This window comes from Plectropomus leopardus, chromosome 15 (genome assembly GCF_026936395.1).
Source record: "Plectropomus leopardus strain MGB_pleo_1.0 chromosome 15, ASM2693639v1, whole genome shotgun sequence".
Classification (NCBI taxonomy): domain Eukaryota; kingdom Metazoa; phylum Chordata; class Actinopteri; order Perciformes; family Serranidae; genus Plectropomus; species Plectropomus leopardus.
Genome location: NC_142190.1, coordinates 446,276 through 465,000, shown reverse-complemented (window position 1 = coordinate 465,000; position 18,725 = coordinate 446,276). Strand labels below are relative to the sequence as shown.

Genomic DNA, 18,725 nt, shown 5'->3' with positions numbered 1-18,725 from the left:
AGGTTTTTACTTTCGGTCTCGTTTTCTTCGTGCTGCGAATTTCAAGATGAGTTCGTTCTCTTCTGAAAATGTCTTTGAGGCTCGTTTGGTCGAAACAGGAAGTCAAACTTTCGTTCTCTCGGCTCAAACTGGCTTCGTTGAAAAAATCGATCAGCCGTTTATTTTCAGCCACTGTGACGCTGAAATGTCACGTTCGTCTTTTTTGTACATGAATATTAAAACAACAAAGCGGCTGTCCTCCCGTGAGCGACGAGCACAAACTCTGACGCTGGAATCGTTTTTTTCAAACAGACTTTCGACTCGAGTCGCAGCTCGAGTCGCTCGACTGAAGACACGAACGAGTCGCTCAGCGGACTGAAATATTTCAGCGAATCTTTATGACGACGGCTCCTTTTCATCGGTGAAAAAAAGTCATACTGAGAAAACGATCTTTTCAAAATAATGAGAAACGTTTCAAAATGACTTAATATCTAAAAATAATGAGAACATTTCCACCAAAAAAACTTTCAGAAAACGTATCAGAATAATGAGAAACTTTCTCAACATGACAAAGTCTGTGGGAATGTTGAAAATAATGAGAAACTTCAAACTGACGGATTATTAAAACACAAGTTAGTATCAAAATCAGGAAAAACTTTTATAAAAACTTAACTGATGTATAATCTCAGAATAATATTTGAAACTGTAACAGTCGGTGTCTCCATATAAACGTTTCACAAAACAGTGATAACTTTATTAAATGACTTTTTCTCGTTATTCGGAGATACTAATTCAATATTTTGAGACAGTTCATAATCTCAATAAAGTTTCTCGTAAGACTCGCAGGATCTCACGTTCCGTTTTCATCTTTATATTTTTTCTTGTTTTTGTTCGTCAACAGTAAAAGTGATTTTTTAGGGCTCAGAGTTTCTCTGACGTCACTTCTTTAGTTTCGAAGTCGACTGAGCGGTAAAATCTGTTTTTTTTTTTCAAACGGGTCGATGAAGAGACGTCGTGTTTCCGTTAGCGTCGCTCCGGTTCCCTCGTCAAAAACCTTCTGGGATTTTCAATCATCTGAAATTTTGCTGACTATTGTGAATATTCTAAAAAAAATCCTGCAGTTACAATTTTTTCTCATCTCAAACTTCATCTAACTTTCTGAGAAAACACCCGCCTTTATTTTCTTTAATTATTTCATTTGATTTGATTTTATATTTTTTGCAGTGTGACAAAGTAAATATTAATCGGCCAAATCATGAAAGTGCCACGAAAGTCAGCAGCCAATGAAAAGAGAGAGAGATGTGATGAGAACAGACAGCGTTTCCCTCCAGATCCTGTTATACTTTTATTCCGGCTGAGCCTCCTCCTCCTCCTCCTCCTCCTCCTCCTCCTCCTCCTCCTCCTCCGACCTTCATCATCTCGAAATTCTTTGTTTTCGCCGCTCAGACATGATGTGAAGGACGTCTGCAGCTCCGCTCGTATTTTCTGCTGGAACTCGTCTCTGCGTTTGTTCCTAAGATCGGTCGAAAGTTTCAAATCCGTCTCCCAACGAGTCATTTTCCCCCAAAAACACACCTGCACGGATCGACGATTGAGTGGACACGAGCGCTGCACTTTGATTGGACGAAAACAATCCCACCGACCCGCAGACGGTTTATTTTTTCTGATTTCAGGAGGCAAAGAAGAAGAAGTTGGTCTTGTTTTTGGCGCTTTCAGTGTCTTTTTTTTCCTCACAAACCAACTTTTGTTTTTCTTTTCAAAGCTGCCAAAAAAACGTCCTCCTCCGCTCAGCCAGTCAGCGACGCTGCGGCTCAGAAGGGAAGAAGAAGAAAAACCGACCCGGAGCATGATTTTCATTTTCATTTTTTAATTTTCCAAGCAGTGCTGTGAATCGTACGAGCTGTGATTCTGTCCTTATTTTGTCGTGCATATGTGGGGTAACTTTGCTAAGTGTGAAAATATTTTGACAAGTGCCACGCCCCGGCCTGTGCGATGCTTACCATAATGTCTATAAAACAGGAAGTGATTTCTGCTGGTGGGACCAACACCAGAAAAGATAGAGTTATGATTATTATGCTTCTGATGATTATTATTAATATTATTATTATTATTATTATTATTATTATTATTATGGTGACTATTATTATTATTATTACTTCTACTGTATCATCATTGCGACCATGATTATTCTCATAATCATTTAAGAGTCTATTTGTTTTGCCATGTATTTTTTATTTTGAGATTTTTATTTTAGTTTTCTTTTTATTATTAAAGGTAAAATGAACTAACAGATCCTGCTGTGCTCGCTTTGTTTCGTTGATCCGAGAATCTTTCGAGTTTTTTGGGGTTTTTTTACAAAAAAAAGATGGCGTCAAAGAAGTTCAGATTCTTCTCCATCTGCAGAAAAGTGCAAATAAACGCGTTGTTTTGCTGAATTATTCTACGACAGAAAGAAAACGGCCACGATTTTCAGTCCTTTCAAGGATTTTAGACAGGTTTGTCATTTTTGGATATTTAGAGGAGTTTTGCACGATGTTGATGTTTCCAGGACTTTAAATAGTTTTTAGGATTTTAGAAAGTTTGTTAAGCATTTAAGACGTTTGTTACGATCCCCGGGGTCACCGTGTGATTTCGTTGTATTTTTCTGCTTGTGTTTCTTCCCCTCCTCTGTCTGTGTGTGTGTGTGTGTGTGTGTGCGTGCGTGTGTGTGTGCGTGCGTGCGTGTGTGCGTGCGTGTGTGTGTATGTGTGCATGTGTGCATGTGTCTGTGTGTGTGCATGTGTCTGTCTGTCTGTGTGTGTGTGTGTGTGTGTGTGTGTGTGTGTGCACGTGCATCTGTGTGTGTGTGTGTGTGTGCGCGTGCGTCTGTGTCTCTGTTAGTTTTTGGGAAGTGTTAAGAAGGGTTTTAAAATCCGGCTGGGTGTATAGGGGTGCAGAAGCTCAGAGAGGTATGGTGGGGCAAGACCATTTAAAGATTTAAAAACAAATAAAAGAATCTTAAAATGAATTCTAAAATGGATGAGCAGCCAGTGAAGTGAAGCTAATGCCATACTATAGCCTTGCCTTTTCGCGTCATTTTTTGGACATACATTATTATGGTATTATTCACCTTTTTTGCAACATTCTATGCTATGGTTTGTTTCGGAAGGCTCTTTTATGCAGTTTTAAGGTGTTTTGAGCTTTTTTTGGGACGTGTCATATTTTGACGTTTTTGCCATACTATAGCCTTGCCTGTTCGGGTCATTTTTTGGACATGCACTGTTACACTGTTATTGGGCTTTTTTGCTACATTCTATACTAAGGCGTGTATCGGCACCCTATTTCATGCAGTTTTAAGGTGTTTTCAGTCCTTTTTGGGACATGTCATGTTTTGACGTTTTTGCCATACTATTGCCTTGCCTTTTCGGGTCATTTTTTGGACATACATTATTACGGTATTATTGACCTTTTTGCAACAGTCTATGCTATGGTGTGTTTGGGGACGCTGTTTTATGCAGTTTTAAGGTGTTTTGAGCTTTTTTTGGGACGTGTCATATTTTGACGTTTTTGCCATACTATAGCCTTGCCTTCTCGGGTCATTTTTTGGACATGCACTGTTACACTGTTTTTGGGCTTTTTTGCAACATTCTATACTAAGGCGTGACTCGGCACCGGATTTCATGCACTTTTAAGGTGTTTTCAGTCCTTTTTGGGACATGTTATATTTTGATGTTTTTGCCATACTATAGCCTTGCCTTTTCGGGTCATTTTTTGGACATGCATTATTAAGGTAATATTGACCTTTTTTGCAACATTCTATGCTATGGTTTGTTTCGGAAGGCTCTTTTATGCAGTTTTAAGGTGTTTTGAGCTTTTTTTGGGACGTGTCATATTTTGACGTTTTTGCCATACTATAGCCTTGCCTGTTCGGGTCATTTTTTGGACATGCACTGTTACACTGTTATTGGGCTTTTTTGCTACATTCTATACTAAGGCGTGTATCGGCACCCTATTTCATGCAGTTTTAAGGTGTTTTCAGTCCTTTTTGGGACATGTCATGTTTTGACGTTTTTGCCATACTATTGCCTTGCCTTTTCGGGTCATTTTTTGGACATACATTATTACGGTATTATTGACCTTTTTGCAACAGTCTATGCTATGGTGTGTTTGGGGACGCTGTTTTATGCAGTTTTAAGGTGTTTTGAGCTTTTTTTGGGACGTGTCATATTTTGACGTTTTTGCCATACTATAGCCTTGCCTTCTCGGGTCATTTTTTGGACATGCACTGTTACACTGTTTTTGGGCTTTTTTGCAACATTCTATACTAAGGCGTGACTCGGCAATCGGATTTCATGCACTTTTAAGTTGTTTTCAGTCCTTTGGGACATGTTATATTTTGATGTTTTGCCATACTATAGCCTTGCCTTTTCGGTCATTTTTTGACCTGCATTATTAAGGTAATATTGACCTTTTTTGCAACATTCTATGCTATGGTTTGTTTCGGAAGGCTCTTTTATGCAGTTTTAAGGTGTTTTGAGCTTTTTTTGGGACGTGTCATATTTTGACGTTTTTGCCATACTATAGCCTTGCCTGTTCGGGTCATTTTTTGGACATGCACTGTTACACTGTTATTGGGCTTTTTTGCTACATTCTATACTAAGGCGTGTATCGGCACCCTATTTCATGCAGTTTTAAGGTGTTTTCAGTCCTTTTTGGGACATGTCATGTTTTGACGTTTTTGCCATACTATTGCCTTGCCTTTTCGGGTCATTTTTTGGACATACATTATTACGGTATTATTGACCTTTTTGCAACAGTCTATGCTATGGTGTGTTTGGGGACGCTGTTTTATGCAGTTTTAAGGTGTTTTGAGCTTTTTTTGGGACGTGTCATATTTTGACGTTTTTGCCATACTATAGCCTTGCCTTTTCGGGTCATTTTTTGGACATGCACTGTTACACTGTTTTTGGGCTTTTTTGCAACATTCTATACTAAGGCGTGACTCGGCACCGGATTTCATGCACTTTTAAGGTGTTTTCAGTCCTTTTTGGGACATGTTATATTTTGATGTTTTTGCCATACTATAGCCTTGCCTTTTCGGGTCATTTTTTGGACATGCATTATTAAGGTAATATTGACCTTTTTTGCAACATTCTATGCTATGGTTTGTTTCGGAATGCTCTTTTATGCAGTTTTAAGGTGTTTTGAGCTTTTTTTGGGAAGTGTCATATTTTGATGTTTTTGCCATACCATAGCCTTGCCTTTTCGGGTCATTTTTTGGACATGCATTATTATGGTATTATTCACCTTTTTTTGCAACATGCTATGCTATGGCGTGTTACGTAACACTCTTTTATGCAGTTTTAAGGTGTTTTGAGCCTTTTTTGGGACGTGTCATATTTTGACGTTTTTGCCATACTATAGCCTTGCCTTTTCGGGTCATTTTTTGGACATGCATTATTATGGTATTATTTACATTTTTGCAACATTCTGTGCTATGGTTAGTTTCGTAACGCTCTTTTATGCAGTTTTAAGGTGTTTTGAGCCTTTTTTTGGGACGTGTCATATTTTGACGTTTTTGCCATACTATAGCCTTGCCTTTTCGGGCCATTTTCTGGACATGCATTATAATGGTGTTTTCCGCTGGTTTTGCAACATGCTTTGCTATGGCGTGTTACGTAACACTCTTTTATGCAGTTTTAAGGTGTTTTGAGCCTTTTTGGGGACGTGTCATATTTTGACGTTTTGCCATACTATAGCCTTGCCTTTTTCGGTCATTTTTTGGACATGCATTATTATGGTATTATTCACCTTTTTTGCAACATTCTGTGCTATGGTTAGTTTCGTAACGCTCTTTTATGCAGTTTTAAGGTGTTTTGAGCTTTTTTTGGGACGTGTCATATTTTGACGTTTTTGCCATACTATAGCCTTGCCTTTTCGGGCCATTTTCTGGACATGCATTATGATGGTATTATTCACCTTTTTTTGCAACATTCTATGCTATGGTGTGTTTCAGAACGCTCTTTTATGCAGTTTTAAGGTGTTTTGAGCTTTTTTGGGGAGGTGTCATATTTTGACGTTTTTGCCATACTATAGCCTTGCCTTTTCGGGTCATTTTTTGGACATGCATTATTATGGTATTATTCACCTTTTTTGCAACATTCTGTGCTATGGTTAGTTTCAGAACGCTTTTTATGCAGTTTTAAGGTGTTTTGAGCTTTTTTGGGAAGTGTCATATTTTGACGTTTTTGCCATACTATAGCCTTGCCTTTTCGGGTCATTTTTTGGACATGCATTATTATGGTATTATTCACCTTTTTTGCAACATTCTATGCTATGGTTTGTTTCATAACGCTCTTTTATGCAGTTTTAAGGTGTTTTGAGCTTTTTTTGGGAAGTGTCATATTTTGACGTTTTTGCCATACTATAGCCTTGCCTTTTCGGGTCAGTTTTTGCACATGCATTATAATGGTGTTTTCCGCTGTTTTTGGAACATGCTATGCTATGGCGTGTTACGTAACACTCTTTTATGCAGTTTTAAGGTGTTTTGAGCCTTTTTTGGGAAGTGTCATATTTTGACGTTTTTGCCATACTATAGCCTTGCCTTTTCGGGTCATTTTTTGGACATGCACTGTTACACTGTTTTTGGGCTTTTTTGCAACATTCTATACTAAGGCGTGACTCGGCACCGGATTTCATGCACTTTTAAGGTGTTTTCAGTCCTTTTTGGGACATGTTATATTTTGATGTTTTTGCCATACTATAGCCTTGCCTTTTCGGGTCATTTTTTGGACATGCATTATTAAGGTAATATTGACCTTTTTTGCAACATTCTATGCTATGGTTTGTTTCGGAAGGCTCTTTTATGCAGTTTTAAGGTGTTTTGAGCTTTTTTTGGGACGTGTCATATTTTGACGTTTTTGCCATACTATAGCCTTGCCTGTTCGGGTCATTTTTTGGACATGCACTGTTACACTGTTATTGGGCTTTTTTGCTACATTCTATACTAAGGCGTGTATCGGCACCCTATTTCATGCAGTTTTAAGGTGTTTTCAGTCCTTTTTGGGACATGTCATGTTTTGACGTTTTTGCCATACTATTGCCTTGCCTTTTCGGGTCATTTTTTGGACATACATTATTACGGTATTATTGACCTTTTTGCAACAGTCTATGCTATGGTGTGTTTGGGGACGCTGTTTTATGCAGTTTTAAGGTGTTTTGAGCTTTTTTTGGGACGTGTCATATTTTGACGTTTTTGCCATACTATAGCCTTGCCTTCTCGGTCATTTTTGGACATGCACTGTTACACTGTTTTTGGGCTTTTTTGCAACATTCTATACTAAGGCGTGACTCGGCACCGGATTTCATGCACTTTTAAGTTGTTTTCAGTCCTTTTTGGGACATGTTATATTTTGATGTTTTTGCCATACTATAGCCTTGCCTTTTCGGGTCATTTTTTGGACATGCATTATTAAGGTAATATTGACCTTTTTTGCAACATTCTATGCTATGGTTTGTTTCGGAAGGCTCTTTTATGCAGTTTTAAGGTGTTTTGAGCTTTTTTTGGGACGTGTCATATTTTGACGTTTTGCCATACTATAGCCTTGCCTGTTCGGGTCATTTTTTGGACATGCACTGTTACACTGTTATTGGGCTTTTTTGCTACATTCTATACTAAGGCGTGTATCGGCACCCTATTTCATGCAGTTTTAAGGTGTTTTCAGTCCTTTTTGGGACATGTCATGTTTTGACGTTTTTGCCATACTATTGCCTTGCCTTTTCGGGTCATTTTTTGGACATACATTATTACGGTATTATTGACCTTTTTGCAACAGTCTATGCTATGGTGTGTTTGGGGACGCTGTTTTATGCAGTTTTAAGGTGTTTTGAGCTTTTTTTGGGACGTGTCATATTTTGACGTTTTTGCCATACTATAGCCTTGCCTTCTCGGGTCATTTTTTGGACATGCACTGTTACACTGTTTTTGGGCTTTTTTGCAACATTCTATACTAAGGCGTGACTCGGCACCGGATTTCATGCACTTTTAAGGTGTTTTCAGTCCTTTTTGGGACATGTTATATTTTGATGTTTTTGCCATACTATAGCCTTGCCTTTTCGGGTCATTTTTTGGACATGCATTATTAAGGTAATATTGACCTTTTTTGCAACATTCTATGCTATGGTTTGTTTCGGAATGCTCTTTTATGCAGTTTTAAGGTGTTTTGAGCTTTTTTTGGGAAGTGTCTTATTTTGATGTTTTTGCCATACCATAGCCTTGCCTTTTCGGGTCATTTTTTGGACATGCATTATTATGGTATTATTCACCTTTTTTTGCAACATGCTATGCTATGGCGTGTTACGTAACACTCTTTTATGCAGTTTTAAGGTGTTTTGAGCCTTTTTTGGGACGTGTCATATTTTGACGTTTTTGCCATACTATAGCCTTGCCTTTTCGGGTCATTTTTTGGACATGCATTATTATGGTATTATTCACCTTTTTTGCAACATTCTGTGCTATGGTTAGTTTCGTAACGCTCTTTTATGCAGTTTTAAGGTGTTTTGAGCTTTTTTGGGGAGGTGTCATATTTTGACGTTTTTGCCATACTATAGCCTTGCCTTTTCGGGTCATTTTTTGGAAATACATTATTATGGTATTATTCACCTTTTTTGCAACATTCTATGCAATGGTTTGTTTCATAACGCTCTTTTATGCAGTTTTAAGGTGTTTTGAGCTTTTTTTGGGAAGTGTCATATTTTGACGTTTTTGCCATACTATAGCCTTGCCTTTTCGGGTCATTTTTTGGACATGCACTGTTACACTGTTATTGGGCTTTTTTGCTACATTCTATACTAAGGCGTGTATCGGCACCCTATTTCATGCAGTTTTAAGGTGTTTTCAGTCCTTTTTGGGACATGTCATGTTTTGACGTTTTTGCCATACTATTGCCTTGCCTTTTCGGGTCATTTTTTGGACATACATTATTACGGTATTATTGACCTTTTTGCAACAGTCTATGCTATGGTGTGTTTGGGGACGCTGTTTTATGCAGTTTTAAGGTGTTTTGAGCTTTTTTTGGGACGTGTCATATTTTGACGTTTTTGCCATACTATAGCCTTGCCTTTTCGGGCCATTTTCTGGACATGCATTATAATGGTGTTTTCCGCTGGTTTTGCAACATGCTTTGCTATGGCGTGTTACGTAACACTCTTTTATGCAGTTTTAAGGTGTTTTGAGCCTTTTTTGGGACGTGTCATATTTTGACGTTTTTGCCATACTATAGCCTTGCCTTTTCGGGTCATTTTTTGGACATGCACTGTTACACTGTTTTTGGGCTTTTTTGCAACATTCTATACTAAGGCGTGACTCGGCACCGGATTTCATGCACTTTTAAGGTGTTTTCAGTCCTTTTTGGGACATGTTATATTTTGATGTTTTTGCCATACTATAGCCTTGCCTTTTCGGGTCATTTTTTGGACATGCATTATTAAGGTAATATTGACCTTTTTTGCAACATTCTATGCTATGGTTTGTTTCGGAATGCTCTTTTATGCAGTTTTAAGGTGTTTTGAGCTTTTTTTGGGAAGTGTCATATTTTGATGTTTTTGCCATACCATAGCCTTGCCTTTTCGGGTCATTTTTTGGACATGCATTATTATGGTATTATTCACCTTTTTTGCAACATTCTATGCAATGGTTTGTTTCATAACGCTCTTTTATGCAGTTTTAAGGTGTTTTGAGCTTTTTTTGGGAAGTGTCATATTTTGACGTTTTTGCCATACTATAGCCTTGCCTTTTCGGGTCATTTTTTGGACATGCACTGTTACACTGTTATTGGGCTTTTTTGCTACATTCTATACTAAGGCGTGTATCGGCACCCTATTTCATGCAGTTTTAAGGTGTTTTCAGTCCTTTTTGGGACATGTCATGTTTTGACGTTTTTGCCATACTATTGCCTTGCCTTTTCGGGTCATTTTTTGGACATACATTATTACGGTATTATTGACCTTTTTGCAACAGTCTATGCTATGGTGTGTTTGGGGACGCTGTTTTATGCAGTTTTAAGGTGTTTTGAGCTTTTTTTGGGACGTGTCATATTTTGACGTTTTTGCCATACTATAGCCTTGCCTTTTCGGGCCATTTTCTGGACATGCATTATAATGGTGTTTTCCGCTGGTTTTGCAACATGCTTTGCTATGGCGTGTTACGTAACACTCTTTTATGCAGTTTTAAGGTGTTTTGAGCCTTTTTTGGGACGTGTCATATTTTGACGTTTTTGCCATACTATAGCCTTGCCTTTTCGGGTCATTTTTTGGACATGCACTGTTACACTGTTTTTGGGCTTTTTTGCAACATTCTATACTAAGGCGTGACTCGGCAATCGGATTTCATGCACTTTTAAGGTGTTTTCAGTCCTTTTTGGGACATGTTATATTTTGATGTTTTTGCCATACTATAGCCTTGCCTTTTCGGGTCATTTTTTGGACATGCATTATTAAGGTAATATTGACCTTTTTTGCAACATTCTATGCTATGGTTTGTTTCGGAATGCTCTTTTATGCAGTTTTAAGGTGTTTTGAGCTTTTTTTGGGAAGTGTCATATTTTGATGTTTTTGCCATACCATAGCCTTGCCTTTTCGGGTCATTTTTTGGACATGCATTATTATGGTATTATTCACCTTTTTTGGCAACATGCTATGCTTTGGCGTTTTACGTAACACTCTTTATGCAGTTTTAAGGTGTTTTGAGCCTTTTTTGGGACGTGTCATATTTTGACGTTTTTGCCATACTATAGCCTTGCCTTTTCGGGTCATTTTTTGGACATGCATTATTATGGTATTATTCACCTTTTTTGCAACATTCTGTGCTATGGTTAGTTTCGTAACGCTCTTTTATGCAGTTTTAAGGTGTTTTGAGCCTTTTTTTGGGACGTGTCATATTTTGATCGTTTTGCCATACTATAGCCTTGCCTTTTCGGGCCATTTTCTGGACATGCATTATAATGGTGTTTTCCGCTGGTTTTGCAACATGCTTTGCTATGGCGTGTTACGTAACACTTTTTATGCAGTTTTAAGGTGTTTTGAGCCTTTTTGGGACGTGTCATATTTTGACGTTTTTGCCATACTATAGCCTTGCCTTTTCGGTCATTTTTGGACATGCATTATTATGGTATTATTCACCTTTTTTGCAACATTCTGTGCTATGGTTAGTTTCGTAACGCTCTTTTATGCAGTTTTAAGGTGTTTTGAGCCTTTTTTTGGGACGTGTCATATTTTGACGTTTTTGCCATACTATAGCCTTGCCTTTTCGGGCCATTTTCTGGACATGCATTATTATGGTATTATTCACCTTTTTTTGCAACATTCTATGCTATGGTGTGTTTCAGAACGCTCTTTATGCAGTTTTAAGGTGTTTTGAGCTTTTTGGGAGGTGTCATATTTTGACGTTTTTGCCATACTATAGCCTTGCCTTTTTCGGTCATTTTTGGACATGCATTATTATGGTATTATTCACCTTTTTGCAACATTCTGTGCTATGGTTAGTTTCAGAACGCTCTTTTATGCAGTTTTAAGGTGTTTTGAGCTTTTTTGGGAAGTGTCATATTTTGACGTTTTGCCATACTATAGCCTTGCCTTTTCGGTCATTTTTGGACATGCATTATTATGGTATTATTCACCTTTTTTGCAACATTCTATGCTATGGTTTGTTTCATAACGCTCTTTTATGCAGTTTTAAGGTGTTTTGAGCTTTTTTTGGGAAGTGTCATATTTTGACGTTTTTGCCATACTATAGCCTTGCCTTTTCGGGTCAGTTTTTGGACATGCATTATAATGGTGTTTTCCGCTGTTTTTGTAACATGCTATGCTATGGCGTGTTACGTAACACTCTTTTATGCAGTTTTAAGGTGTTTTGAGCCTTTTTTGGGAAGTGTCATATTTTGACGTTTTTGCCATACTATAGCCTTGCCTTTTCGGTCATTTTTGGACATGCACTGTTACACTGTTTTTGAGCTGTTTTGCAACATTCTATACTAAGGCATGTCTCGGCACCGTATTTCATGCACTTTTAAGATGTTTTAAGTCCTTTTTGGGACATGTCATATTTTGACGTTTTTGCCATACTATAGCCTTGCCTTTTCGGGTCATTTTTTGGACATGCATTATTATGGTATTATTCACCTTTTTTGCAACATTCTGTGCTATGGTTAGTTTCGTAACGCTCTTTTATGCAGTTTTAAGGTGTTTTGAGCCTTTTTTTGGGACGTGTCATATTTTGACGTTTTTGCCATACTATAGCCTTGCCTTTTCGGGCCATTTTCTGGACATGCATTATGATGGTATTATTCACCTTTTTTTGCAACATTCTATGCTATGGTGTGTTTCAGAACGCTCTTTTATGCAGTTTTAAGGTGTTTTGAGCTTTTTTGGGGAGGTGTCATATTTTGACGTTTTTGCCATACTATAGCCTTGCCTTTTCGGGTCATTTTTTGGACATGCATTATTATGGTATTATTCACCTTTTTTGCAACATTCTGTGCTATGGTTAGTTTCGTAACGCTCTTTTATGCAGTTTTAAGGTGTTTTGAGCTTTTTTTGGGAAGTGTCATATTTTGACGTTTTTGCCATACTATAGCCTTGCCTTTTCGGGTCATTTTTTGGACATGCATTATGATGGTATTATTCACCTTTTTTTGCAACATTCTATGCTATGGTGTGTTTCAGAACGCTCTTTTATGCAGTTTTAAGGTGTTTTGAGCTTTTTTGGGGAGGTGTCATATTTTGACGTTTTTGCCATACTATAGCCTTGCCTTTTCGGGTCATTTTTTGGACATGCATTATTATGGTATTATTCACCTTTTTTGCAACATTCTATGCTATGGTGTGTTTCAGAACGCTCTTTTATGCAGTTTTAAGGTGTTTTGAGCTTTTTTGGGGAGGTGTCATATTTTAACGTTTTTGCCATACTATAGCCTTGCCTGTTCGGGTCATTTTTTGGACATGCACTGTTACACTGTTATTGGGCTTTTTTGCTACATTCTATACTAAGGCGTGTATCGGCACCCTATTTCATGCAGTTTTAAGGTGTTTTCAGTCCTTTTTGGGACATGTCATGTTTTGACGTTTTTGCCATACTATTGCCTTGCCTTTTCGGGTCATTTTTTGGACATACATTATTACGGTATTATTGACCTTTTTGCAACAGTCTATGCTATGGTGTGTTTGGGGACGCTGTTTTATGCAGTTTTAAGGTGTTTTGAGCTTTTTTTGGGACGTGTCATATTTTGACGTTTTTGCCATACTATAGCCTTGCCTTTTCGGGTCATTTTTTGGACATGCACTGTTACACTGTTTTTGGGCTTTTTTGCAACAGTCTATGCTATGGTGTGTTTCGGCATGATTTCATGCACTTTTAAGGTGTTTTCAGTCCTTTTTGGGACATGTTATATTTTGATGTTTTTGCCATACTATAGCCTTGCCTTTTTCGGTCATTTTTGGACATGCATTATTAAGGTAATATTGACCTTTTGCAACATTCTATGCTATGGTTTGTTTGAAGGCTCTTTTATGCAGTTTTAAGGTGTTTTGAGCTTTTTTGGGACGTGTCATATTTTGACGTTTTGCCATACTATAGCCTTGCCTGTTCGGGTCATTTTTGGACATGCACTGTTACACTGTTATTGGGCTTTTTGCTACATTCTATACTATGGCGTGTATCGGCACCCTATTTCATGCAGTTTTAAGGTGTTTTCAGTCCTTTTGGGACATGTCATGTTTTGATCGTTTTTGCCATACTATTGCCTTGCCTTTTTCGGTCATTTTTGGACATACATTATTATGGTATTATTGACCTTTTTGCAACAGTCTATGCTATGGTGTGTTTAGACGCTTGTTTTATGCAGTTTTAAGGTGTTTTGAGCTTTTTTTGGGACGTGTCATATTTTGACGTTTTGCCATACTATAGCCTTGCCTTCTCGGTCATTTTTGGACATGCACTGTTACACTGTTTTTGGGCTTTTTGCAACATTCTATACTATGGCGTGACTCGCAATCGGATTTCATGCACTTTTAAGGTGTTTTCAGTCCTTTTGGGACATGTTATATTTTGATGTTTTTGCCATACTATAGCCTTGCCTTTTCGGGTCATTTTTTGGACATGCATTATTAAGGTAATATTGACCTTTTTTGCAACATTCTATGCTATGGTTTGTTTCGGAATGCTCTTTTATGCAGTTTTAAGGTGTTTTGAGCTTTTTTGGACGTGTCATATTTTGACGCTTTTGCCATACTATAGCCTTGCCTGTTCGGTCATTTTTGGACATGCACTGTTACACTGTTATTGGGCTTTTTGCTACATTCTATACTATGGCGTGTATCGGCACCCTATTTCATGCAGTTTTAAGGTGTTTTCAGTCCTTTTTGGGACATGTCATGTTTTGACGTTTTGCCATACTATTGCCTTGCCTTTTCGGTCATTTTTGGACATACATTATTACGGTATTATTGACCTTTTTGCAACAGTCTATGCTATGGTGTGTTTAGATGCTGTTTTATGCAGTTTTAAGGTGTTTTGAGCTTTTTTGGGAAGTGTCATATTTTGACGTTTTTCCATACTATAGCCTTGCCTTCTCGGGTCATTTTTTGGACATGCACTGTTACACTGTTTTTGGGCTTTTTTGCAACATTCTATACTAAGGCGTGACTCGGCACCGGATTTCATGCACTTTTAAGGTGTTTTCAGTCCTTTTTGGGACATGTTATATTTTGATGTTTTTGCCATACTATAGCCTTGCCTTTTCGGGTCATTTTTTGGACATGCATTATTAAGGTAATATTGACCTTTTTTGCAACATTCTATGGTATGGTTTGTTTCGGAATGCTCTTTTATGCAGTTTTAAGGTGTTTTGAGCTTTTTTTGGGAAGTGTCATATTTTGATGTTTTTGCCATACCATAGCCTTGCCTTTTCGGGTCATTTTTTGGACATGCATTATTATGGTATTATTCACCTTTTTTTGCAACATGCTATGCTATGGCGTGTTACGTAACACTCTTTTATGCAGTTTTAAGGTGTTTTGAGCCTTTTTTGGGACGTGTCATATTTTGACGTTTTTGCCATACTATAGCCTTGCCTTTTCGGGTCATTTTTTGGACATGCATTATTATGGTATTATTCACCTTTTTTGCAACATTCTGTGCTATGGTTAGTTTCGTAACGCTCTTTTATGCAGTTTTAAGGTGTTTTGAGCTTTTTTGGGGAGGTGTCATATTTTGACGTTTTTGCCATACTATAGCCTTGCCTTTTCGGGTCATTTTTTGGAAATACATTATTATGGTAATATTCACCTTTTTGCAACATTCTATGCTATGGTTTGTTTCGGAAGGCTCTTTTATGCAGTTTTAAGGTGTTTTGAGCTTTTTTTGGAACGTGTCATATTTTGACGTTTTTGCCATACTATAGCCTTGCCTTTTCGGGTCATTTTTTGGACATGCATTATTATGGTATTGTTCACCTTTTTTGCAACATTCTATGCTATGGTTTGTTTCGTAACGCTCTTTTATGCAGTTTTAAGGTGTTTTGAGCTTTTTTTGGGAAGTGTCATATTTTGACGTTTTTGCCATACTATAGCCTTGCCTTTTCGGGTCATTTTTTGGACATGCATTATTATGGTATTATTCACCTTTTTTGCAACATTCTATGCAATGGTTTGTTTCATAACGCTCTTTTATGCAGTTTTAAGGTGTTTTGAGCTTTTTTTGGGAAGTGTCATATTTTGACGTTTTTGCCATACTATAGCCTTGCCTTTTCGGGTCATTTTTTGGACATGCACTGTTACACTGTTATTGGGCTTTTTTGCTACATTCTATACTAAGGCGTGTATCGGCACCCTATTTCATGCAGTTTTAAGGTGTTTTCAGTCCTTTTTGGGACATGTCATGTTTTGACGTTTTTGCCATACTATTGCCTTGCCTTTTCGGGTCATTTTTTGGACATACATTATTACGGTATTATTGACCTTTTTGCAACAGTCTATGCTATGGTGTGTTTGGGGACGCTGTTTTATGCAGTTTTAAGGTGTTTTGAGCTTTTTTTGGGACGTGTCATATTTTGACGTTTTTGCCATACTATAGCCTTGCCTTTTCGGGCCATTTTCTGGACATGCATTATAATGGTGTTTTCCGCTGGTTTTGCAACATGCTTTGCTATGGCGTGTTACGTAACACTCTTTTATGCAGTTTTAAGGTGTTTTGAGCCTTTTTTGGGAAGTGTCATATTTTGACGTTTTTGCCATACTATAGCCTTGCCTTTTCGGGTCATTTTTTGGACATGCATTATTAAGGTAATATTGACCTTTTTTGCAACATTCTATGCTATGGTTTGTTTCGGAATGCTCTTTTATGCAGTTTTAAGGTGTTTTGAGCTTTTTTTGGGAAGTGTCATATTTTGATGTTTTTGCCATACCATAGCCTTGCCTTTTTCGGTCATTTTTGGACATGCATTATTATGGTATTATTCACCTTTTTGCAACATTCTATGCAATGGTTTGTTTCATAACGCTCTTTTATGCAGTTTTAAGGTGTTTTGAGCTTTTTTGGGAAGTGTCATATTTTGACGTTTTGCCATACTATAGCCTTGCCTTTTCGGGTCATTTTTGGACATGCACTGTTACACTGTTATTGGGCTTTTTGCTACATTCTATACTAAGGTGTATCGGCACCCTATTTCATGCAGTTTTAAGGTGTTTTCAGTCCTTTTTGGGACATGTCATGTTTTGACGTTTTTGCCATACTATTGCCTTGCCTTTTCGGGTCATTTTTTGGACATACATTATTACGGTATTATTGACCTTTTTGCAACAGTCTATGCTATGGTGTGTTTGGGGACGCTGTTTTATGCAGTTTTAAGGTGTTTTGAGCTTTTTTTGGGACGTGTCATATTTTGACGTTTTTGCCATACTATAGCCTTGCCTTTTCGGGCCATTTTCTGGACATGCATTATAATGGTGTTTTGACCTTTTTTGCAACATGCTTTGCTATGGCGTGTTACGTAACACTCTTTTATGCAGTTTTAAGGTGTTTTGAGCTTTTTTTGGGACGTGTCATATTTTGACGTTTTTGCCATACTATAGCCTTGCCTTTTCGGGTCATTTTTTGGACATGCACTGTTACACTGTTTTTGGGCTTTTTTGCAACATTCTATACTAAGGCGTGACTCGGCACCGGATTTCATGCACTTTTAAGGTGTTTTCAGTCCTTTTTGGGACATGTTATATTTTGATGTTTTTGCCATACTATAGCCTTGCCTTTTCGGGTCATTTTTTGGACATGCATTATTAAGGTAATATTGACCTTTTTTGCAACATTCTATGCTATGGTTTGTTTCGGAATGCTCTTTTATGCAGTTTTAAGGTGTTTTGAGCTTTTTTTGGGAAGTGTCATATTTTGATGTTTTTGCCATACCATAGCCTTGCCTTTTCGGGTCATTTTTTGGACATGCATTATTATGGTATTATTCACCTTTTTTTGCAACATGCTATGCTATGGCGTGTTACGTAACACTCTTTTATGCAGTTTTAAGGTGTTTTGAGCCTTTTTTGGGACGTGTCATATTTTGACGTTTTTGCCATACTATAGCCTTGCCTTTTCGGGTCATTTTTTGGACATGCATTATTATGGTATTATTCACCTTTTTTGCAACATTCTGTGCTATGGTTAGTTTCGTAACGCTCTTTTATGCAGTTTTAAGGTGTTTTGAGCCTTTTTTTGGGACGTGTCATATTTTGACGTTTTTGCCATACTATAGCCTTGCCTTTTCGGGCCATTTTCTGGACATGCATTATAATGGTGTTTTCCGCTGGTTTTGCAACATGCTTTGCTATGGCGTGTTACGTAACACTCTTTTATGCAGTTTTAAGGTGTTTTGAGCCTTTTTTGGGACGTGTCATATTTTGACGTTTTTGCCATACTATAGCCTTGCCTTTTCGGGTCATTTTTTGGACATGCATTATTATGGTATTATTCACCTTTTTTGCAACATTCTGTGCTATGGTTAGTTTCGTAACGCTCTTTTATGCAGTTTTAAGGTGTTTTGAGCCTTTTTTTGGGACGTGTCATATTTTGACGTTTTTGCCATACTATAGCCTTGCCTTTTCGGGCCATTTTCTGGACATGCATTATGATGGTATTATTCACCTTTTTTTGCAACATTCTATGCTATGGTGTGTTTCAGAACGCTCTTTTATGCAGTTTTAAGGTGTTTTGAGCTTTTTTGGGGAGGTGTCATATTTTGACGTTTTTGCCATACTATAGCCTTGCCTTTTCGGGTCATTTTTTGGACATGCATTATTATGGTATTATTCACCTTTTTTGCAACATTCTGTGCTATGGTTAGTTTCGTAACGCTCTTTTATGCAGTTTTAAGGTGTTTTGAGCTTTTTTTGGGAAGTGTCATATTTTGACGTTTTTGCCATACTATAGCCTTGCCTTTTCGTCATTTTTTGGACATGCATTATGATGGTATTATTCACCTTTTTTTGCAACATTCTATGCTATGGTGTGTTTCAGAACGCTCTTTTATGCAGTTTTAAGGTGTTTTGAGCTTTTTTGGGGAGGTGTCATATTTTGATCGTTTTGCCATACTATAGCCTTGCCTTTTCGGGTCATTTTTGGACATGCATTATTATGGTATTATTCACCTTTTTTGCAACATTCTGTGCTATGGTTAGTTTCGTAACGCTCTTTTATGCAGTTTTAAGGTGTTTTGAGCTTTTTT

General features: G+C 37.6%; 1 protein-coding gene across 2 annotated transcripts in view; it reads left to right on the top strand.

Moving 5' to 3' along the window:
* Positions 1-2,271, top strand: part of LOC121938905 (arrestin red cell) — a 29,443-nt gene extending 27,172 nt beyond the window's left edge. For both annotated transcript variants that reach the window (XM_088088872.1, XM_088088871.1), the window contains exon 16: positions 1-2,271. This exon is cut by the window's left edge. The gene's annotated coding sequence lies outside the window, so the exon portion shown is untranslated.
* Positions 2,272-18,725: the final 16,454 nt, after the last annotated feature.